This window comes from Panthera leo, chromosome D3, assembly GCF_018350215.1.
Source record: "Panthera leo isolate Ple1 chromosome D3, P.leo_Ple1_pat1.1, whole genome shotgun sequence".
NCBI classification, from domain to species: Eukaryota; Metazoa; Chordata; class Mammalia; order Carnivora; family Felidae; genus Panthera; species Panthera leo.
Genome location: NC_056690.1, coordinates 88,617,713 through 88,643,072, shown reverse-complemented (window position 1 = coordinate 88,643,072; position 25,360 = coordinate 88,617,713). Strand labels below are relative to the sequence as shown.

The 25,360-nt window shown below is 41.3% G+C and overlaps 1 protein-coding gene and 1 pseudogene across 2 annotated transcripts in view; both read left to right on the top strand.

Annotated features, from left to right (window-relative positions):
- NETO1 (neuropilin and tolloid like 1) overlaps positions 1 to 25,360 on the top strand; it is a 109,280-nt gene that overhangs the window by 28,967 nt on the left and 54,953 nt on the right. The gene's annotated exons all lie outside the window — the stretch shown is intronic.
- LOC122204323 lies at positions 19,549 to 19,676 on the top strand (annotated as a pseudogene).

Genomic DNA, 25,360 nt, shown 5'->3' with positions numbered 1-25,360 from the left:
GCCAATATTTGCTACTTTATCTGTTGCTTGATTTTCTCTGTTGGGATTTACACCGATTACGATTGCAAGCTATAACAATGTAAAATGGCATTGACTACAATTTAGATGGTTGGGCTGAAATGGGGAACTATTTTGCAAAATATTCTCATATATATATCCTACATATTTACAGGAAAAAAATAGCTTTTTTCTTATGAAAAGTGTTTTTTTTTTTTTACTAGGTAAAACACTTTCCTCCCAGATTTCTCTATGACATTATCCAGCATAACAATATATGATAAATGCAGTCATTCAAAATTAATTCCAATGAAATAATGGTATAATTAGGTGGTGATTCTTGCTTTCTACCATCTTATTATAAGATATCCATCTTAATAAAAATAATGAATTATTGAGTTCCTCTTATATGTCAGGCATTGTTCAAAGCACTTTGCTTGCATGATCCCATTTGATTTTTACAGGTATTATATCATTGCCATTCTTCTCTTGGATTTTTGAAAAAAAAGATTAAAAATGTTCAAATATTGTGCTCAAGGTCATCTCCCTAGCAAAGCTGAGACTTGAATACAAGAAGTGTATATATTTAGGTATTAGTCCCTACTGTCAACAAATTATGCATTTGCTTCAGGGCTTAACTTCTCAAAAACGTTGATTTTTTTTCACCCTTTATAATTTTATTGTGGAGTTTTGAGATGTTTTTGGTGATCGTAGAATTTCTCTTTTCATTAGAGTCTAACATCTTTCATACAACAGCAGTATTTTCCTCCTGTATCATAATTAAGCAAGATATTTGCCGTGTATTTTTAAAATTGTAATTATAACATTTTAACATCATTGGCATAATCATCATCATCATCATCATCATCATCCTATTAGTCACAAATATTAGTAATCAAGAATAATAATATCACTGCTTATAATTTATGTTATGAGTTCATTTTAAGCCCCTAAAAATAATATTCATATTGTTCAAGTACATTGTAATGCGTATTTGCCATAGAAAATGGCTAATTCACTCCATCTATGTGTTGTCAGCTAGTAAAAATATAGGGAATGACAATTTCGAATGCTGAAATAATAATGGACTTCAGCCATATTTATTCGCCTCTGCAGGTGCTGCTTTATATTTCTTTGTACTTTGCAAGACAGTTGTGCAGCGATTTCAAACTTAGAGAAAAATTACAAGTACAAACTATCTTCCTTCCCCTTCCAAACCTTTGCTCTCTATATTTTATTCATTTTATTAAGTGGGAAAATAGCCTCAATCAGCTTTCCCTTTTTATTAAACTTCAGAGAGAGCTCCATATGTTTTCTGTCTGTTGCACTTTCTTGACCCTGAATGTCAAAAGTGGTATAGCCCCTGTTAGTGGTGGCAGGTGGGAGCGCCCTGTGACACAGTTAGAAGAACACAGCTTTTGTGCCAGCCGGGCTGAGGCTAAGACTTCAGATCTGGGAAATCTGACAACAGTCTTGGGCAGTTGGTGAGCTTGGGTTTACGTTGCAGTTAGGATACCATCCAGCTACTAATTAAAACAAAACCATTAGCCCCCCTGAGCTTGAGATTTCTTGTCTGCCGAGCGCTTGTTATAATGACTGTTTGATCCAGTTTTGCAAGGACTAAGTCAGATAATCTATGTGTAACCCAATTGATAGGATACTTTGCAGCTTCTCTCGCGTCGGGCCTGATCGTAGATTGTTGGAAACCATTCCGTCGCTCCGTACCCAAGCCACAAACATCATGGCAAAGTCACTGATCCGCAGTGCAAAATTTACTAAAGGTTTTTCAAGGAGCTGGGTTGGGTAATTATTTCGGATAGCAAAAAGCAGATTTCCTAAATGTTTTCTTGAAGTATCTACTTCCCCTCCAAATACTCTTTTCCTCTCCCTTAGCTCAGATTGTATCTTTCTGTAAGTCTGATTCAGATTCTCCCTCCCAAGTCCCTCCCCTCCATCCTTTTGATGATCAAAACAACAGCCAGAAGAACTGTCACCAACACAGGAGGCTGGCAACCGTTAAAGAACCAACAACCGTTGTTCCCTAAAGGTAGGCTGATGGTAGGGGTGAGGAAGGGGCACCCTTCTTTGGAAAACGGTTCCTTCCTTGCCCTGGCCTCTAACAGTTAGCAGGCACACTGCGAAAGGTAGTTAATAACCTCATGTTAACTGTACTACAGTCACCATTCATCTGCTCTGCCTGGTGTCTACCAAGCTTTTAATTACTGTCCCACTGTGACCACATCTTGTGTCCGCCATTCGGCCCTTAAACCCCTAAAGCAAACACTGATCTCACCAGCAAATTTACCTTCCTTGAAACTGACATCAGTCTCGGTCTTATATCTGTATTACTGGTGAAATCCCAGAGTGTAATTTCTAAGAAGCTCCTTGTTTTTTTTTTTTTTTTTTCCCCTTCACCTTTGAATTTGCTGTTGGAGCAAACTCAGATTCCTTTCTGGGGTTACATAATGCACGTTTGTGGAAAATTTTTGTAGGCCACTAGTAGACTTTCTGAGATCTTTCTAAGTCATCCTCAGTAATTATTCCCCTGTTGCTTGTATCATTAGAAGAATGATCCTTGAAATATGAAATGCCGGACCAGCACCTAAAAATGCATTTGTTGGGTTGTGTGCCTTTAATTGGCTCTCTGATATTATGTTCAATGGCTTCCAGATCTAGGGTAATAACTGTACACATAGAAATGGAATGTTACTAGACCGAAGATGCCTACTTTAGAGACATTCTTGCTTCCTGTGAGAATAAAAGGCAAAAGCTGAGCATCGAGAAGGAGAATTGCATTCAGTCCGCTCATAGCTTTTAGTTTTGCCTTTTCCTACCTCCATCTGCCCTGCTTCCCTCCCCTTGTCCATGTGGAGAATTCATCTTAGAATCCGACCTGGTGTCTCTTTCAGGCAGATATTTATTCTGAGCTCCTGTCCTGGCTGGAGAATGGCCCTATAAACTAGTCTCTACGGATGAGGAATTGCACTCACCCAGACAGGGCAACCTGCATTTTAAATGGCAACTTACACCTTATAGGCAGAAGGACAAAGTGGGAAGAGTTTGCAGGAAAAGAAACAACTTCTGGCTCTGAGGGCATGGAAGGTCCATTGCTCATGGACGGCACTCATTAACCGGTGTTCCTTTAGCACCTCCTCTGTGTTAGGCACAGGAAAAAACAGATACAGAGGCTGTCACTGTCCTCCAGGAGTGAGACATAAACAGACACATGCGGTCAGGGCGAATGCAAAGGCTATGGCTGAATTCAAAACAGAAATAGCTTAATAATAACCTTTCTTGAATATGCTTAGACATTGGAGCCTCAGAAAAAAAATTAACCTTTCCCCCTTCTCTGTTCCTTTAATGTGGATAATATCTCTCTATTTACACTCTCTGTATCCCTTAGGGAGAGTGTGTACTTTTTTGTGTGTGAAAAGAAATTAAAGAAGTAGGCATTTTAAAGGCATCGGAGGTGTTCTGGTAAGATGAGGGAAGGTTATCTCCCCTTGAAGGCGCTTACGTAACACCCAGGTCCGATGGGCCCTGGACTGAGAGCACGCCGTGTGACCTTGGGCAAGTTCTTCATCCATTTTGGTCTCTATTTGCTCATTTATAAAAGGATTGCATAGAACTTGATGTCATCCCAGCCTGTTGGGGCTCTCACATTCTAAAATTGTAGAATCAGTCCCATGCCATCAAAAATGGTTTTCGCCGCATTGATCGCCTGAGTTTGCAAAACAAATTTGCACCGTGTCCCCTGTTCCTCTGTTTTATAGAGGAGCAGGTTGAACTTTGGAACATGTCTTAGTCCGTTCAGGCTGCTAGAGCAAAATATCACAGACTGGGCAGCTTATAAACAACAGAAGTTTATTGCTCACGCTTCTGGAGCCTGGAAGGCCAAGATCAAGCCACTGGCGTATTGAGTATCTGGTGAGAACCAACTTCTTGGTTCACAGACAACACCTCCTCATGGTGTCCTCACATGGAGAAGGGGAAAGGCAGTTTTCTGGGGTCCCTTTAAAGGGGAAACTGACCCCATTGTCGAGGGCTCTGCCCTCACGACTGAATCCCATTCAAGAGGGCCCACCACCTAATACTATCGTCTTGGGGATTAGGTTTCCAGTAGAGGAATCTGGGGTCGGGACGGGGGCGGGGCACAAACCTTCAGTCCACAGGCGAGCGGTTAAGTGCCTTGTACACGCTAAGGTCCCATGAACTGGAGGGGTTGACAGTGACAGCCACCACTGCTGGCTCTAAATTCTACACGGTTTCTTTTTATTCAAATAAGGAGACAACAGATTCATATCCTTCACTTCCCATCCCCAGCAGAACCCCGTGACACACGGCGTCGTCCATACAAGAGCTCTGCAATAAGGCGATTATTTTATTTACACTCTTTTGACATTATAGTAACAGAAATGTCCATTTGTTAAAGGTCCTGTGTCAGTACTTGGCGGAACAGTAGAAAAAAATAATAGTAACAATAGGCGAATCCGTTTAGGTCCTTCCTGCATTGTTGCCTTTAACCTCCACGACAACCCTAAGAACTACAGCATTATTCCAGACAAAACCGGCTATCATTTTTTTCCGGTTGCCCGCAAATTGCAGTCAGAACCTTACAGTTGAGAAAAATAGGTCAGGAAAAACTTTTAAATCCTAAAGACCACTGTTGGATCTCTTCCCACGGAACCTCAGGGACCAAGATTGTGGTTTGTATTTCACCCACGACTTGCCAACAGTCCTTGCTAAGTAGAAACCTGAAGCTCCATAACGTCTCAGAATAGGAGCATTTTTATCCTGGTTGGGGATTCTCTAAGAAAACCAGTCTTAGAAACTGTGGGTTCCCACAGGAAGTGAGGCTAGGACCTTGTCACATGCGGATGAACTGGCCCAGGGTGACTGGAGAGTTCCGGGACGCCTGTGCCCAGGAGTTTGCAGCATATGTAAGCAAAAGGAATGCTGTCTGCTTTCTACCTGAAGAACCTCATAGGCTAGAGTCTGGCTGGAGCAGCTTGTGATGGAAGCAGAGATGTCGGAGGGAAGAGGGTCACCCCTGCACTCCCCCTTCTTGGCGTAGGGAGAACGTATGCTTCCCCGGGCCAGGTGGTCCCTGCCCAGCCAGGTGGCATGTGAGGGAGGCCAAATCTAGTGGAGTTGCAAGAATTGTTTCAAGGAACGATCAAAGAAGATAAGTTGGAGAAGGGTCCAAACTGCTCAGGAAACTGTGACCTCTGCGTGAGAACCATTCTTTAAATTAAATGCCTCCCTTTCACAGAAATTCATCAACAGTCAAGAGAGGGCTCCAGATTTCAATAGCTAAACATATGAACTTCTCCTTTTCCTTTAACCTGTCCCTCAGCCAGACAGTTGCAGAGGATGGGAGGGGTGAAGGAACTAGGAAGAAAGAAGGACCTGTCTCCCTTCTCCCTCTGCAGGGTTTTCGTAGAGACACGTGTTAGGGACGGAGATGGGGGAGAGATGATGTTTTGGTGATGTGCACAACTATTGGATTTTCAACAGCTGAAATATCAAGAAATCGAGTCTTAATGAGAGTAGCAGGAAATTTCTTAGAAATTAAAAGGCTGTAGGAGCCTCCCAAGCTCTCGTTCACTCACAGGGAATGGAAATTCTCCATCAAAGGCTAGAGTTGGAAATAAAGTAAAGTAAGATTATTCCTTTTTTTTTGAGCCTCATAGATACAAACCTAGCAAATCAGTTAGGTATTTGTATTCCTCTATTAGAAAGAAGAAAATGGCAGCTTAACAAAAGTTGCAAAATGTACCCAGCACCGGTCCGTTTGCAAATTACAGCAGAAAAATTAAAGACCCATGTGGTCAGACCCTAACTCCTATGCAGTGCTCACTATGTAACCTAAAATGACGGATGACCCTTCCAGATATCTTCACAGTAAGGAAGAACAATACTCCGACTCCATTGTTCCTTTACTGGGTAACGCAATGCTTGTTTATTCTTAATCCAGGTGACTTGGTATGCTTTCACTTGTCTTACTGCGCTTTCCCTGGAGATCCAATTCTGCGTTCAGAACTACTTACTAAGCATCCTTTAAATGTATGCTAGACGTTGTGCTTGATGTCCAAACTTGAGCTCATTGGTTCCACACCCCCGGTGAACACCACACGCTGAACGTTCCCCGAGCCAAGTTCTGTCTGTGATTGCTCAACAGCACTACGGTTCACCCAGAAACTCAAGTCCACGTTGTATGAAACACGTTTGATTTTCTCTTTCCTACTCACTAAGTCCTCATCTCTCACTGAAATGAAGTCGTGGCAGGTGAGGGAGTCGGAACAAGTCTACGCCTACCTTTGAACAACATGATAACCATTTTAGTTTAAGTCCTGAGAAAATGAGTAAGTGTTGAAAGTTTAGCAATATGGGAGTGGCATAATTTGATCTGTAATTTAAAAAGATTATTCTGGCTCTCAGGTCTACTCGGTAAACTTTTGTTGGTTTATATTGACATATACGTCGTGTAAGTTTAAGGTACACGTTGCATTGCTTGATACACTTCTACCTTGATCACCGATTACCCCCCTGGTCTTATCTGATGCCTCTGTCACCTCACATGGTTATCATTTCTTTTCTGTGGTGAGAACATTGAGGAATCATTTCTAAATACTGCCTCCTGGGTAATTGCTTTCTCTTTTCAGCTTCCCTCTTCCCGTCTCAAGGCAGAGAGGAATCCTTACATTACATTCCAGTCTGTGTGTGTGTGTGTGTGTGTGTGCACGCACACACACACGTACGCGCACAAGCACCTATATCCTTCTCTTGCTCTCTCACATTGCATTGTAATTACCTATTTACATAATTTTTCTCCCACTAAACTGTGAGATTCATAAGGAAGTAAGTGAGTCACATTTGTGTTCCAAACATTAGCTATCGTGTCAACATATGGAAGAATGTGCTTCAAGTATTATCTCCTCCTCACCCATTTACTTCCCAACGCACTGCTGTTTTCACTTGCCTGCCCCATTTCCTCTTCAAACTCAGCAGTGTCCATATGTCCTTCTCAGAAAACTAAGTTTTTCTTCTGCGTTTCATGTTTGGGGTCATGACGCTGCCAACCGTGGTCCATCGAGCAGCGAACTGTGATTACCCACCATTCTTCCCTCTCCTTTACCCCCACACTCTGCAAAAATGCCTTCTGATGACTTAATGAATCTGTATCTTACCCCATCTCAACACTAATCGCAGGCGCTCCTATTTTTTTTTACCTGGCTTATTAGAACAGATCTTGAGCTTGTGTTCCTACTTCAGATCACCCGTCCCATAATACCCAAACATCTGCTAGAATGCGCTTCCTAAAATTCACATCTGATCCTGAAGCTGGCCTAGTTAAAGTCCTTTATTGGCAGCTCTCTGCCTGCAGAATAAAATAGAAACTCTTTAGCAGAACATAGAGCATGTTTTGTGATCTCCGACTGCCCCAGGGCTGGACTTTGGGCATCTTGACCCACACTCAGAACACCCAATGGACCACCAGTTGTGCCACTGACAACACTGTTGCTCTATCTCGAAAGTTCCATTTAGCAAATTCCAACTCCTAGCTTAAAGTCCACGTGAAGACCACCCTCCTCTGTGAGGTACTTTATAAAAAGTTTATAAAGTTAATGCTTATCCCTACTCTGGCATTTGTGATCTTTCTGTTATAATGGTAGAGTTGTGACCTCCCCACACTGCCCGCCCAGCTTATTGTGAGTTCTTCAGCTTGAAAATTATGCCTTCATTCTTTTTCCTTAGTTTTTACCAGCAGTACCTGAGCATTGCCATATATTGATCATGTTTTCACTCAAACAATATACCAGTAAAAACTCAAGATGATATTTCATTTCTCTAGTCAATGAGAAAGTTGGAGATGATTTCAGGGCCAAAAATAAGCACATAAATACATTAATGAGTTAGAAAACACAGATTTTTCTCTGTCTTCAACTTCGTTATGATCTGAACAACGTCAATGAAATTGACAACTAAGTTTTCTTCAGTACTTCTGTATCACTCATAAAGAAATTATGTTCAGAAGAGTTGATTAACTTAAAAATATCATATAACTTAAAATAGAATTTGGGGCTCGGGCCCACATATTTTTTCCATGTTTTATTGCCTAGCATAGCCTGTGTTTATGTGAACATTGATAATAATAAATACTAAAGATCTGGCACAAAGTCACCCATACTTCGATCCTTTTAACTGGTGTTCTAAAGATTTTGCTACATCAGGATATAAGCTGTGGTTCAGAAGGAAGTGTCTCACCTCAGAGAGTGTGGTTAAAATTCGGCTCCACAAGTTGGTACCCAGGTGACCTTTGGAGACCTTCAGATCCCTCACCTATAAAATGGGAACCATATTAAGCTCATCAGGTTACGGTGACAATTTAACAAGTAAGGGGCATGCAAAGTTTTCAGAACATCGTATGGAATATAAGTATTTATTACAATGGTTATTCTTCTCCAGATTTGGTGTAAACACCTGAATCTTCAATGAATATTTGGGCAAGAAGCATGATTAGATCTGTCCCCAGAGCAAGAAGAAATTTTTCTAGTGGGATCTTTTAGTCGTAAGCTAAGTGCAACCTACAAATTGTTGCATATTCAATCAGTGATTATCCTGTCTTATTCTTCTCTGTTTTGATTTTATATATCAAAATTAACTTGGTGGTTGTCATGGCCACCAAAGAAACAGAACTGAAGGAAGGGAAGTGTGATAATACAGTAACTTTTTGTTTACTCTGACAAGCTTTTTACCACCTTGGCTGTATTTTTCTCAGATTCTTCACCATTAATCATCACAAGGGCAGCTCTCCCTGCATTTTACCCTGTTGAGAGAAAATGTTCTACTTCTCTCATAAAGTATTTCTTCCTAAATCTTCCTACCTTGGTGACCTATCTTTGCTTTAAATTCTTGTAGCATTCCCCTTATGGACTCTATCCCCACATTTGGTAATAGTGTTTATTGCATGTAGATGTGTTAAATATTCCTAGGTAGGTTTAACATCCTTTGTTCTGAGGCTGTATCTTATTCAATGCCCACCATGGGTCTTTTGGAATCAATATATACACAATGATTTTGGGTTTATGACCAAAGAAAATAAAGTGGAATAAATACTTAATTTTTTAAATTAATAATAATTATGTACATTAGACAATGTTCAAACTATCCAAGAGTATTTCTAATACTTTATTTTATTTTATTTTATTTTATTTTATTTTATTTTATTTTACTTTACTTTACCTTATTTTACTTTTACTTTAGTTTCAAGATACCAGCCTTATAAATCGTACATTAGAAAATCGAACAGCATAGTATCACTTGCTAACAAAAATATAGCAATATTAAAAACAGCTTTTATTACCCTACTACATCAGTAAAAATATACGTATAAACACCAAAACTGTAAAGTTTTAAATGGAAGACTGAATTGTAATAAACCATAGATGAGCCTATGCATTACTAACAGCCTGTGGAAGTGAGAGCAGCAGGCAGAATATATTAGGTTAGTCTAGTCACACATCAATCCCTTGGATGACACTAGGAAGCCAGAAGATGTTGCGTAACAGGACTTATAAACATTAACTGCCAGATGTTACCCACGAGCTCCAGAGACAGAGTTCTAAGATCTGCTTAGTGCAGCGTATGGGTTCATAAAAGCCTAAGGAAGACTATGCGGCTATTTCTTAATTCTTCTGCAGTATGATTTAGAAGTGGCCGTTCCTGAAGAATAAATATAAGTAAATAAAATCTGAAGGGTTTATATTCCCCTGAATGAAACTTGATCTTTATGAGGGTGATGCAGATCTCTCTAATTTCAGGCCTCAGATTTATTAACTATGGAAACAATAGTGTTTCTCCTAAAAATATTTTGCGTCATCCTGGAATTTCTGTGATGTCGTGAAATATTTTTAAGTGAATTTCAGGGACCGCATTTTTATTTGATTTTCTAATAATTACAGAACACTCTACGTTGCATCAAAGTTAAGAATAAGCACATTGGAGAGCTAGCAGACATTTTAAAGCTATGACCCGGTTCATCTGTCAGTTATTTATTTGTTCATGTGCCTGGCACCGGAGGTGACAAATAAATAAAACCGAAAACCTGCTCATACCCTCCCTGGCGAGAGGGGGTACAATGTGATATGTCATAATAAAGGTAACATGTGGTCTTTAGGAAGTAAGACACCCTGAACTCTGATGACGCCAAGCGGTAGAGAAACATGGAGGACGTAAGACCGTATCTGATCTCGAGGCATTTAGAAGAATCACTGTGAGGAAGGTGTGAACCGGGCTTGCGGGCTCTAGGACTGCAATGCCCAAAGACAGAGACGTTATCTTTGCTTTTCTACCAAAGACATTGCAAGTGATTTGGCTTGGTTGAGATAAAGGCTGTGCACAAAAACATAACGAGTGATGTGTTTGGAAAAGTTATCCAAGATGAAAGTCCGTATTTGCTACGCTAACGTATTTGAATTTAGTCACGAGACAGTGGAAACCACCAAAATGTTTTATATATGGATGTGAGCGTAGTTGAAACAGAAACACCGCCAGATCACAAGATAGTTCATTGGAAGAGGCTGCAGTTGTTTATGAATTGGGACGCTGTAAAAGGTGTCCAGGTGAATGAATATCGGTTCCAGTGGTAGCACAGGAAGTGAACAGGAAAGATGTAGCTTCTAGTGTTATGATGATCTTAAAATTTATAGCATGTGCTTTCTTTTTTTTAAGTCTGTTTATTTATTGACTTTGACAGATACAGAGACAGCGTGACTGGGGGAGGGACAGAGAGAGAGAGGAGAGAGACAGAGAGAGAGAATCCCAAGCAGGCCCTGTGTTGCCAGCGTAGAGCCCGATGGGGGGCTCAAACCCACGAAGCCGTGAGATCATGACCTGAGCTGAAACCAGCAGTCAGATGCTTAACTGCCTGTGCCACCCAGGTGCCCCTATAGTATATGTTTTCTGAATATATGTAAGGAGAAGACCGTGAATTACTTCAGTTTGAGATGCCATTGAAATACGGAGTGGAGTAATCCGGTGTCTTTTGTTTTCTGACACACCAGCCCGCAAGTCTCTGAAGAAATAGATCGTTTTTAACTCATTGTTGTTTGTTGCTCCTGTGTTTGAACAGAGTTTCACATTACAAAGCGATCCAGCCAGGGGCATCCCGTCAGGTCTTGGCATGGAGTTGGTAGTAAAAACCATGGGTGTGGACAGCATTGCTCATCAGAGAAATGCCAAGAAAGATAAAGACAGAACATTTGAATGGATATACTAGCAAGGGATGAGGCAGGCCGCTGGTAGACGAACCAAAAGTCAACAGTCAACAGGGTGGCTAGTGGGTGTCAGGGCAAAGGGAGCTTCAGGTGGGACAGTAGGGGTCCTGGAAACCAAGGGAAAGAGACGTATTCAAGTCACGTCAGTTTGCGATGGAGAAAATGGAATGCGATTATCCATTCGATTTTAAGGTTACAAGAAGTTATTGATATTCCTACTAAATACAGGGTCCTCCCGGTGGTTAAGGTAGAATTCGGACTGCTGAGAACTAAGCCATGGACAAAACTGAGGGCTGGAACCTGGAAGTGCAGGAACCTCTCTACCACCCCCGCCCCCAGAACCTTGTCTGTGAAAGCGATAGTGTGATGGCAAGAAGGGAGAGGGGGCAGGTGGTTGAGTTTGAGAGGTGGTGCAGAGTCAAGGGGATGCTTTTAAGTTGCACTTTTTGTCCTTTCTTTATGCAAATCTTGTTTCCACAAGGGATTAGCTTCAAGATAGGTTTCCTTATGCCTGGCTTCTACCTGGTGAAACCCACCTGCCCCCCCGGCCCCTGCCACCCCCAAAATAAAATGTGCTCCTGAAACACTTTCTCAGTCTTCCTTATTATACCGACTCAGGGAGGGGTTGCAAGCCAACTCTCAGAGCCCGGGACCCTTGCTATTTTCATCACATTTATCACTTCTTGCTTGGGATCCTTATTTAGATGCCCCAGTCCCTTCCAGTGCCCGGTAGAGGTGACAGAACAGTAGCTAGCGGTGCTAGTGGTGCTAGCGATGTCTCTGGTTCCCACCTCGCTGCAGCCACCCTTGCTGACGTTCGGACACCGTCCAGGCTGCTGAGAGTGTGGACGCCGACAGCTCGTTTTTGCCAATTCTAGCAACACCGCCTCCGCCCTCTCTCGCCTCCGCCAACACAGCGCTCTCCCAAGTCCCTGGATGCCTCATACTCCCCATATGATGGCATGATGAGACACTAGGTTTTTTGGTACTTCCTTTGATTTCAGCTGCGTGTGTAGATCTGGAGACTGCATTGAGGCAATCTCAGAGACATACACTATGACCTTCCGAGTCACCCGTCTTCTTGATATGTGCACCCTGAAGTCTCTCTTTTCTTGCAGTGAGATTTATTTACTCCCCCTGTGGGTACGCTTCAAATAGATTCAGAAATGTCTTGCCCTGCCTGGGCCAATCCTAGGGTAATGTCCTTTAGGCTCAAGCTGGAGCGCGGCAACGTTTATCCCTACATATGGACGTATTGCCTTTGGAGCTGCAAGGATGTGATAGAACAGGACAGCGAGCGGCTCTCTTTTGTTCCCAACTAAAGCGCCCTGGTGCGGGCAGGGTTTGAGAGAAACCGGCCAAACCGTTTGTTCCAATTCTGTTTTTATCGTTGCATTTGTTTCTTAGTCAACTTTCCGGCAGAGGAGCAAATAATTTGCTTGTATTTCGAAAAGTAAACATCTGCTAGAGTAAAATAAACGTAGGTCCGTGTTAACCCCTACAGTAGAAGCTGGATGTTCAAATCCGCATCTCGGCTTCACCGACTTGAATACGGCAGGTGTGTTGGGAATGGGCTAGAACTGAAAATCTAGCAGTGATGATAATAACAACAGACCTCGTAGTAGGACTTCGTAACTTGTTCGAGTGTCTTGGTTATCTTGGACGCTATATTCTTCCACCAAAAAAGAGAGCGAGAGAGAGCATGAGCTGGTCACATTTCATTAAAGAAAATCGCTGTTGGGGTTTTTGTTGGTCTGTAGATTGACTCCAGGGGAGCTAGCATCATTTGTATGTTTAGTGTTGTGTTTAATGAACATGGTGTGTGCTGTGTCTCTCCTCTTATTTCGGTCATCATACCTGGTGCCTTTCACTACCATTCAGTAAGTCTTTTAAAATCTCTTGACCTCCCCCTTTTCTTTTTTGCACAAATGGCAGTATTCAACTTCTAAGGGAAATTAATTTTTTGCTATTAACTTTTCATTTAAATTGTATTCTGATCAGAAAATGTGGAGTGTTCCTTGTTACCATTTTGTTTACTGATCGTTCCTGCATTTGAGACTGTTATTGGATCTTTTTCTTTTTTTTTTTTTTTTGCTTTTGGAACTACCTCAAGATTTCCTTTAAGACCAGCCTCTTAGAGATCAGATCCCTCAGTGTTTACTTACTCTCTAAATATCTTCATTTCCCTCTTCATCCTTGAAGGATCCTTTTGCTCACTGACAATTCTAGGTTGACAGGTATTTTTCCCCAGCTCTTGGTAGATATTATTTGACTGTCTGTTGACTTGTGTTTTTGCCATTGGAATGTCTGCTATCATTCTGTCACTTCCCTTAATTGACGTGGCCTTTCTTTCTGCCTCTTCAAGGTTTCCTCTTCATCTTCTGCTTTATGATTTCATTGCCATGTCTGTAGGCATGGATTTCTTTGTGTTTCTTTTTTTTTTCCCATGGAAGATATTCTACCTCTGAGATCAATGGCTGCATATTTTCACCAGCTCTCAGGAATTTGTAGCTATTCTTTCTTTAAATATTGCCAAATGTCAATTCTGTTCTTTAACAACGTTGTATATGGAAATTCCATTTTTGATCTCTTTGTTGTTGTATTTTTTTTATAATTTCTTATTGTCCGCTTAGTTTTGAAGATTCCACTCCTGAAAATGTTGCACACATATCCATAAAAAGTATATTCTGTTTTTGATGACTCCAAACTCTAATGATCCCCCCCCTTTTATTGTAAGCTCTTGTTCTTTAGATCTATTCCCATTAATGTGTGCTAATTTGGGGGAAACTTTCCTCCAAGGATGACCTGGTATCCTTCTGCTTTGTTTCTCCCCGTAGCAGAAGAGAACATTGGACCAGTCCCATTTCAGGATACCCCCAGAAGTGTCGGTACAGAAAAGGTGCCCAGGCCTGGCTTCCTTGTGTTCTTTTCCAAAGTTCACAAGTGTTGCTGGAAGAACCACGTATCAGAGACCACCTATTTCAGGACGCCCTGACATTCAGACCATTTTCCTACACTCCTGTTCCCCGAATTCCCTCCTCCTCTGGATCTGTCTGCCTGTTCTGGATTCCAGGTGTTTTTTCTCCCAGCTACCGACGGCTAGTCCAGCCGAGGATCCAAGCATAAGAGGGGCTCAGCTGTTGGTTTTAGGATTGTTTGGGGCTGAGACCGTTTGTGCCTACTGAGACCGGTGAGGCCTCCGTGTGACTGGCAGGACTTCTGTTAGGGAAGTGTGTCTGCATGAGTGCGTGCACATGTGTGTGTGGACATGTCCATGGTGCATGTGTGTGCATACGTGTGTGTGTGGTGCTTCTCGGAACTCCCAATCGCTAGTATTACAAGACACAGAAGCCCTCAGAGTTATTTTCAAATATGGTAAAACCTTGGATTGCGAGTGACTTGTTCTGTATGTTCCTCAAGATGAGCAAAGGTTTCTGATATATTTTAACTTGATATCGACGAGCGATGTCTTGCACTACGAGTAGGACGCGATGCCGAACATCACATGATCACAACTGACCCAGTGGTTCTTGAAATTCGCTTTGTTATACAAGTGGTTTGAATTACCAGCATGTTTCCAGAACGAATTATGCTTGCAAACCAAGATTTTGCTGTAATTATTTTATTATGAATATATTAAAGATCAAGAGAATATGAAAGGACTAAATATAAAATTCTACCAACCTACTACTGAGCCTTTACAAATATGGGAAAGTTTCCATGAAATAGATAACTCACAAATTTGAGAACAAAATAGTAACTACTAACGTTACAGAGATAACAGTCTATCGTTTCCAAACCATCAAAGAATAAAACGGGAAACAAATCTTATAAATCAAAAGAAAACAGGAAAATAAGAAAAAGGAAATGAGACAAAAAACTAGGGTTAGGTGAACACAAAATAATGGTTGTAAAAATAAACCCAGATGCTTCACTAATCAATATAAATGTAAATAGAATAAACTCTCCAATTAAGAAAACAAAACGGGGAGAAGTGGATTCCACTAAGGAAAAATGTCAGGACCATAATACTTACAAAAACACACCTTACCTTAAAATATACCTGCCTACCTGCAGGAGGGCTGAAAATCAAGGAATATAAAAAGATAGACATTAACTAAAAGAAAACTATCTACTTCTGATCTCTTTCCATGGATGTTACCATCGGCTTATGAGTCCATGGCTGGAGATTTCTTACTGGTTAGAACTTCCACAAGAACATTTGACAGCTTTTCTTGTTCTATTATTCTAAAATTAAGATGTAATTTTGTTTTTAATCCCAAATCTCTTTTATGGTCACTTAAGTTGCTTTCTAGTCCAAGAAACGAAATAGATACTTCAGAGCTATTCTCATCTTATGACGTCCTCCGTAGTTAATGAGTATTTCTCAGAACATTTGCTATTGTTCAAAAGGGATATATAATTCATCTGTACCAAGTATACAGAGCCAGGTAATTATAAATTCAATTTGAGATCATAATTTTAATATTGAGGCTCACAAAAACCTCATGAGAAAAGCAACACATTAATAGTAGAACGCCATGGAAATATAATTAAAAATAGAGTTACCTTCAGCTACGTCCCTGCCCATGATTTGAGTTCATTAGTTCTTTAACAATTATTGCATGGGTACCCGCTAAATGTTCGGAATTCTGAGAACTATATTTACGGAGATGAAAACAAACCGGAAAACTCTACCCACTTTCAAAGTTCATATCTAATCCATTAGAAGTTCAGCTTGAATAAACATTATTACTGTAGAACAAAATGCTGTAATACAGACATAAAATTGTATAATAAAGTCAAGCCCTTGCTCCCAAAAGAGTTTTTTCCACATAGCAGCCAGAGTGATCTTTGAAAAATATAGTCAAAGTTACTCTTCCATACATCCGTCTACTGGTTCTTTTTTTTCGATAAGAGTTCTTCCATTGCTAAGCTCCTCTTTGGTGAAGGGCAAGAGAGTAAATATTTTGGGGTCACACCATTTCTGTGGCATTTATTCAGCTCTGCCCTTGTGGCAGTCAAGCAGCCCCAGATAGGGCATGAATGAGTGGGCATAGAATGTTCCAGTAAAACTTATTGATGGACTAGAAGCTGTTTGGAATATCCTTTTTTTTTTTGGAGGGAGGGAGGTTGGAAAATTGTTGCTACTGCTGATTTTGCTTCCAGAAACCTGACAGTGTAAGCAAATTTGATAATTTATAAAACAGCTGACGGAACCATGGAAGTCTTCACAAGTCTTCAACTTTTGTTCCTCTGGCAGTCCGTGTTGTTTTGATAACAGTAGCACAATTATTCTCTACGTTGCAGTTACAAGATGCATAAAACTCAGGGGCAGAAAAATGTCACTCTATTTCATAACTAAAATTATGCTCTGGACTCTGAGGTCACAGTTGTGCTTGACGGTTGTCAACCTTCCAGTGAGGTTTCTTTCTTTCTCTCTTTTTTTTAAGTCATATTCAAGATTCAGCCCAATTCTTTTTGATGTACTTTCTGCAGATGGCTTCTGCTCTCTGCTCCATTTCCCCACGTCCTGCAAAGGGGACATGAGGGCGGCAGCGGTCCTGCTGTCATTTTCTGTGCTGTGGCATGCAGCTGTCACCATTGCAGTCTGAACAGTGTTCTCGGTTGTCCCCTGGTTGGCTCGCCTCCATAGCACCCTGGACAGCCTGCAGCGTCCTGGCATCGTGAGCCTAGGGGAGTCAGGCCCCCTCTTCCAGTCCACTGACTCACTCGTGCGCCACAGTCCCCTGGTGCCCCCCCCCCCCCAGACCCCCGGCCTCTGAGACTGGAGTCCTAGCCGAGCTCTCAGAGAACTCCTGCCATCCTCTCTGTGTCTGTGGGTCACATACAAATTCCCCGGCAGCTGTGAGAATCCAGTGGTGGGTAAAGACCCTTGCTCCTCTCCCCTCGGGGGCTCACTCCTTCTCGATCGGATCCCCGCAAGTGAATATCAGCTCCTCCACTCCTCCCCTCTCTTCCTCTACCTCCACGGGGACAATTTAGAAGACTCACAGGCTGCCAGCAGGGCAAAGTCCAGGAGGCAACTGAGGTGGGCAGTGAGTTAACTGCCCTGTGACTGCCTCACACGTCTCCCATTCTAATTCCTTCATACTAAATCTTAGTATGCTCCACTTTAACTGTGGAGCAGGTAAGACCATGGGCTCTGCCTACAGACTCAGGTTCCTGCTTTGCCACCTGTTTGCAGCATGATTGTCGCCAATCCTCTCGGGAACCTGAGGTCTCACTTTCTTCAACTTTAAAAATTAGGATGATAACTGCCCTCCGAGAGAGGTATCCCTCTGAGGATTAATGAGATCATCAATGTTAAAGTTCCTACCCAGGACCTGGCATATAGTAAGACCTTGCTAAATATTATATGATTCTTCTGAGATATTCCCACACGTTTATTGATTTATCTAAAAGGAGGACATAAAGGGCAAAGTAAGCTCATCTCCGGGAGACAAGTAAGGAGCTGGGGAAATGATCGGATGTAGTGCGCATCAGCCAGGGGAAGCTGTTTCAGGATCAGGAAGCACAGGGGGACCTAAGGCTGTTTCCTAGGCAGGAGGTGGGCAGGAGAGGGATGTAGGGCAGATCATGAAGGGCTCTGTGCCATCAGTACACACACACATATACAGGGTATATAATACTGATACGTGTATGGATTTATAAGGAGTTGGGTTACATGATCATGGAGTCTGAGAAATCCAAAGATCTACAGCCCACAAGCTAGATGCCTAAGAGAGCTGATGGTTTAGCTCCAGTCTGTATCCACCGATCTGGGAACCAGGACAGCCACTGGCACAGTTACAGTCCAGAGCAGGCAGGCTCGTGACTCAAGAAGAGCCAGGTTTTCAGTTCGAGTCCAAAGGCAGAAAACTGTTGCCTAAGCCCAGCAGTGTGGCGGGAGCTCTCCCCTCTGGTTTCCCTTTTTGTTCTATTCTGGAATTCACTTAATCAGTGGGTAAGGCTCGCCCACATTGGCGAGGGCAGTCTTTTTACGCTGCTTACAGATTCAGAGATTAATTTCATCCAGAAATAACCTCAAAGAGATACTCAGAATAATGTGTGGCCAAACGTCTGGGCACCCTGTGGCCCAGTCAAGTTAACACCATCCTACATGTTTTCAAAGCTGTGGCAAGGAGGTCAGATGTCTGGTGAACAAAGGGCACTACCAGGAGGAGAATGAATGGGCCGGGGTGGAAAGAGGCACGGAGTTCTATTGCCTAGAGAGGTAAAGGTGGCAAAGGGGAAAGCGGGTCTGTGTATTCTGTAATTGATTTTGCTTTCCAGTCTGCCTGGTGGTTTGCCGCATGTTAATCTCCTTGTTTAATTGCCCCACATTGAGGCGCATTGTAATGCTGAAGGTGAAACATGAGAAATAGGAGCTTATGAAGTTTAATTCTCATACATATATTGTTATTCTTTTTTGAAATATAAAAGATCATTTATCCTTCTCTTATTGTCTGCATACAAATTAAATGATCATTAATGGACTATCCATACATCAGAAAGCCTCTTTAAAATTTTTTAGAGTAGCTTATGAATTTGAATTTTTCCACTTATGTGGCTTTAATATAAAATGTAGTCTTTCCTTCTAGTACAAGAGCAAAAATAGAAACCTTTTAGTCTTTCTGGCCCCAGAGTATCGCCATCTACATGTTTGAGCTTCAGTTGCATGTGTCTCTCACCAGTAAAATAAATTTTGAAATAGAGACTGAGAATATTTAAATCGAATGAGCTAAGAAAAATTAGGTCCTGATATAGTATTTAAATTTCATGTCCTAAATACAGTCTTTGTCACATCAAATAGAATTCAAAATTAATTTTATGTCTTTAAAGAAGAGAGTATACATTTTCACTTTCCGCATATTTTATTTAGAAATCGATCTACACGTAACATCGTTGCCTTTGCCTAAGATTATTTTATGTTTGCTGCATGTCTCATTGTGTGAAAATTTTCATGATCAGAATTTCAGTGTTTAAGGAAGGAATTTTAACATGCGTGTGAAGGAATGAAAGTACAATTATATTACACCTTTTAATGTGTTCAAACATTTTAAATGAGCCTCTTTTTTAATTAATTTCATTTTTAATACGAAATTTATTGTCAAATTGGTTTCCATACAACACCCAGGGCTCCTCCCAACAGGTGCCCTCCTCCATGCCCATCCCCCCACTTTTCCCTCCCCCCACCCCCCATCCACCCTCAGTTTATTCTTGGTTTTTAAGAGTCTCTTATGGTTTGGCTCTCTCCGTCTCTAACTGTATCTCTTCTCGGCCTTTTGGCTATGATCGAGTGTAGTATCTGTTCGTATCAGTTTAAATGAGCCTCTTTAAATCCAGATTTCTTTATATATTTTAGTGTTCGCATGCCTAAGACGAATTAAACGCTTTATGGCCAGGACAAAATTTAAGAATGTTATGGAAATATCTCATTTTGAAATAAACCCAGTATTGATGTCCAATGTTTTTGAAATCATAGCATCATTTAATTTTAAAATATTAATCAATTCTCAAAATTTCAGCAAACATAACAGCCCTTCAGAAGCTTGTCCATTTCTGTAAAGCAGCCACATCCAATATAAGAATTAACTAGTGTTTGTGATAAGTGCATATATGTCACCGGATTGGAACGTGGCACAGTTTTATGTAGCAGGACCTCTCTTATCTCTGTTGGCTGGATGTGATTGCCACATGATTCCTGAGGCCCTATGTTAACACTCTCCAGGATAGTTCTCAACACAAGTGGGGAAGAACATTGAGAGACAAAGAAAAGGGGAGAAAGTAAGGAGACAGGAAGATGAGAAGGAGCAGGGAGAAAGAGGAGGAGTGATTTAGATGGACTGTGACTTCGTAAGTGGATGGCAGATGGAAAATAAATGGAAGAAAGGACAACGCAGTGGAGTTTATGCAAAAACATTTTCATCTAAGCTAGTGGAAAAATGGAATTCATTACAGAGGCATGTGTGTGTTTTAGGAATAGAATATATATATATATATATATATATATATATATATATATATACACACACACACACACACACACATATATACACACATATATATAGGCATGTATATATATAACCACACTTCCATTTTTATATTTTTAGCTAATTTTTACTTTTCTGCGCTATTAATATTGGAAAATTATACATATAATTGCAATAGCTATCATGGGCGTTTCAAAAGAATGTATTACCTATTTTCTTTGTTTGGTAGATAAACAATAAAATGTTTTTTGTAAAGTTGTGGTAATAAGGTATACGTTTTTTCCCCCAAATTGTAATATAAATATTTTTATCAAGTCAGTTATAACATCTCAATTAGCCAGGGGTATTCCATGATTAAAAAAAATGCCTCGTGTTTAATTTTTAAAATCTGAAAATACTAGCTGAATAAGGTCTTGATTACTACAAAATAGGCTTAAAATGTTAAAAAGGAGTACTTTGCTCTGAAGATCAAACTGTCTATTTTTATTTTGAGGAAGAAGTTCACGAGAAGCGGCTACACTCTTTCCAGCATGCTTTTGCCACACAAGGATTTGAGCTGTCCATAACGGAATGTCCTAAATTACTCCCTGTGATTTAACACTGTTTCTTAAATATGGAGGAGCCTATTGCCAGAGGCAGAATCCAGCATATATGCTCTTGTCAATATTTTCCTTAATATCCTCAAGTTGCGAGAGACAAGTGCCTGAGAGAATTTATATTTCTGCTTGAAAATGTTATTGATTTCAGGAGTCTTCTAAAAGTGAATAGATGGTGGGACCAAGTCCATTGTATGTGTTTTTCCTGCTAATTTCCAGACAATTACTGCTAAATATATTGATACCCTTTTAGTTTTGTTTTTGATCACTGTGTGATATTTCTGATTAACGATAACTACTAAAAATCAAGAAGTACAAAGGTTGGATTTTCTTACTGTGGGGCCAGTCAAAGGCTAATGTTATTTAAGACGCATGCCAGAAAGATCGATAGCTCAGTGGGTAACATCTTTATCAGCTCACATGGCAATTCTCAGGAAGGATGCATCGCATGGCTACTCACGTGGCTATTGACACGGCCGAGTCCTCACTGGCCGTTGGTCCGAGATAGTATTTCCTTGCTCTGGGGTTTCCCTATAGTTCACAATATGAGAACTGACTTCCATTAGAGCAAACAAGAGACAGAGAGAGAGAGAGACAGAGACAGAGACAGAGACACAGAAAGAGAGAGAGACAGAGATGGGAAAGGGTGGAAAAGGAGAGAACAAGATGGAAGCCACTGTCTCTCTAGCAAATTTTGGAAGTAACGTTCCATTGTTATTGCCGGAAGTGAGTCACTATTTGTTAGAAGTGAGCTACGGGTGTAGCTCACACTGCAGGGGAGGCAGTTACACCAAGGACATGAATGCTGTCAAGGGTGGGGGGTACATGCGGGGCATTCTTAGAGGCTACTTACTGCGTGGTGTTTGAATCTCTGTATGTAGGTTTCATAGATCACTAATCTTTGGTATTTGTATCAACCCTTTGGAATAAAAACAAGAACAAACACAAACACACAGGTCTGTAGTTTAGTGCATTAAAACAATAACAATGTACATCTCTCACATTTTTGTTGGCTAATTGGTTCCTCTGTTTCATGTGATGATGGCCTGAGCACTGAGTTGGTTCAGTGTCCTCAGTCCCACGCCAAGCAGTTGGTGTTGGCCGTAAGCTGGGAATTCAGCTGGGGCTGTTGCCTGGGGAGACCTGGTTCTCTTCCATGTGGCTTTTCTATGTAGTCTGTTGACTTTGCTCTCGGTATGTGTGCTGGGCTCTGTAAGAGGGAACAACCCAAGAGTGAGTGCTCCGAGGAAGGAAGTAGACACTGCCGGTCTGTTAACATCTAGCTTCAGAAGTCCAGGATGGCACACGTTTCTGAGCACAGGGGCCACCTCAGGTTCAAAGGGAGGGCACATAACGTCCACCTCTTGATGGGCAACTGTCATCTCTATAACTGGAGAAGAAGAATTCTGCTGGAGAGCATCTTTGAAGATTGGCTACCCCAGTGTGACCCCTGGCTGTAACTATCCACGTACTTGCCACAAGCTAAAGGTGCTCACCCCATTCGGGAGCCTCAAAGTGTCACCTCTTATGACACAACTTGAAGCCTAGTATCCCGTCATCTACATATTGGGTCCAAGCGCAGATGACACGGCGTGTCAGCACCCCACTGGCACAGCTGTTCAAATGCAGCTCCCTGCGTGGCCAGGCCTGTAAACTAAAAACTCACATTATCTGCGCTCCTGTCCATCCCACCCTCCCACCCAACGTGCAACAGTGAGACCCGTATGGAAAACCATAATTAGAAACCTCCCATTAGAAAGAGGAATATCGGGAGGTTCCCAGTACTGTCATTCATAGTAATTCTAAAATCCAGCCTGCCATGAGTTACCGTTTCCTACGATTGGCAGCAGGAAATTTTCCTTGTTTGGGGCTCTTTCCCCTTGGGTGCCTGCAGTGGCTCTGGACTCTGGGCTCGGAGCTCTGATTTTGGAGGCTTCCTTCCCCCTCAAAGCAGTCCATGTTCTCAGGGAGTAGGCTTGTCGGCATCCTTCCTGACTAGAGGAGGTTAGCACCCTGGAGGCCTCTTTCCATTTTGAAGTTTCTCTGCCCCTTTGAATCAAAGCTGGTATCAGAGTCAGCAGGACTTTGAGGTTTACTGTGTCACACAACATGATCCACTCCAGCTTGCTTTGGGGAAATGTGCTTAAGATCCTCTGAGACAGCTGCCGAGCTGAGGAGTCACCTGAGGTGCCCCTTCTCTCTGCAGTTAACCAACAGTCACAGAACTGTTCTGCTCTCCCGCAAAGGAGAGGGTCCACTGTCGGCACTCTGGATTGATTGCCCCCAACTTTGATTTTACTTTTAGAGTAATTTTCAAGTTGGAGGAGTAAGAAATAGACAAATGATAATGGAGTCCTGAGTTGGCAAAGTCTCCCCTTGATTCTGATGAAAAGTTCCTGTCACATTGATCTGTATCTGTACCTTATCATATGCACCTAAGAGAAAGCATTTGACGCTCAGCTTTTTTTCTAGAAATCGCCTCAGTGAAACCCCCAAGTTCATGGACTGCATTGCCATTTTCCGTGTTACCCAGGCAACAGTGTCACCACATGTTCCACCATGAAATAACACAGGTGTCTGTAAAAGTCCAGTAAGATTTTTCTAAGTGTCCTTCCAGCCACCACTGGTAATTTTCTCAAGGGCTTTCTGACCTCCAACTGACTACCCAGTTCCAAAGCAGAAAATGGAATTCTTTTTCAGTGGAGGAGTAACAATGTCCATTTCCATCAGCAGTGGACGAGAGCTCTCATCCCACACCCTCACCAAAACTTGATGTCAATCTTAATCTGTGTTTCTGATTAGTAACTGTGTAATGGGATGACATAGTTGTGTTAATTCCTGTCCAATTGTTGATTATTAAGAAGATTAAGTAGCTTATATTATGTTTCCTGGACACCTGGATTTTTTCTTGCGTGAAATACCTGTTCAGAACTTTTGCCCATTTTATATTATGTTGTCTCTCACATACTGTCAGTCTGTAGATACTCTGGATGTTAGGATTTGAATATGTGTTGATAATATCTTCTTGCAGGTGTGACTCGAGTTGGCACTCACCTTCTAGCATGCTGCATACATCATTCCAGTGTCTTCTGGATTCTGTTGAATGCAAGTGTTAGTTCCTTTGAAGAAATTGCTTTTCTTTTTCTTGGGCTGTTTTAAATATGTTCTGTCTCTCAACAGCTTTTAAAACTCTGAATAAATTGTCTCTTTAAATATTGTATGCCCTCCATTTTCTTCTCTTTTTATAAATCTGGTATGATTAGCATCTCCCACTCTGCCTTGTTTTTTGCTCCCACCCAAAAGTGGTATTTGGGGTCATATGGTGATTATATTTTTAATTTTTTTAGGAACTGCCATAGTGTTTTCCATAGGCACTGTACCACTTTACCTTCTCACCAACAGTGCACAAGAGATTTGATTACTTCACAACCTCACCAACACTTGTCATTTCTATTTTATTGATAGTAGCCATTCTAATGGGTATGAGGTGATATCTCATTGTAGTTTCGTTTGCTTTTCCCTAATGATGAATGTGTGATATTGAGCATCTTCTCATGTGTTTATTAGCTATTTGTATATCTTCTTTGGAGAAAGGTCTTTTCAAGTCATTTGTCCATTTTTGAATCGTGGGTTGTTGTTTTTTTGTTGGTGGTGTTGTCGCATTTTAGGACTTCTGTACCCATTCTGGACATTAGTCCCTTATCAGATACCTGCTTTGCAAATATTTGCCTCATTCAGTGGGTTGACTTTTTACTCTGTTGATATTCTTTTGATGCACAAATTTTTTCGAGCTTCATGAAGTCCAATTTGTTTATTTTTTTTTTCTCTTGTTTCCTGTGCCTTTGGTATCATATCCAAGAAATCTTTGCCAAAGTCAGTGTCATCAAGATTTTAACCAATGTTTCCTTCTTAGAGTTTTATAGGTTTAGGTCTTACATGTAGGTCTTTGATGTATTTGACTTAATTTTTGTACATGCTAGATAAAGGTCCAAATCCACTATTTTGCACATGGATATTGAGTTTTCCCAGAACCAGTTGCTGAAAACGCGGCCCTTCCAACATTAAGTGTCTTGGCACCATTGGCAAAAATCACATGACCGTAGATGAGAGGATTTCTTTCTTTCTTGTGTGTCACTTTAGCTCAAATATTATACACAAAGCACTGGACGGAAGGGGGCTAAGGCAAAGAGACTGGCTAGGATTCTGGTACCCTAAGGTGAAGAAGGCCAGGAGTAAGAAGACCATGATAGACTGGAAAGGCAGATTAGTAGTGAGACATTTTACAAAGACTGTTTGAGAGCTCTTGGTATTTTTTTTTTTTGGTGAAAGCCAAAGTGTGATGGAGTCAAGTTCATTTTGTTTTAGAAGTTTTCAGCTCAGGTAATCAGGAGAAGTCTAGTGATGGATAAAATGAAAAGTCTAGAGGAATAAAATTGATAGAATCCCCTATCAGTTACGCTCTCTGACTAAACAAGAGAGACCTAATTCTCTG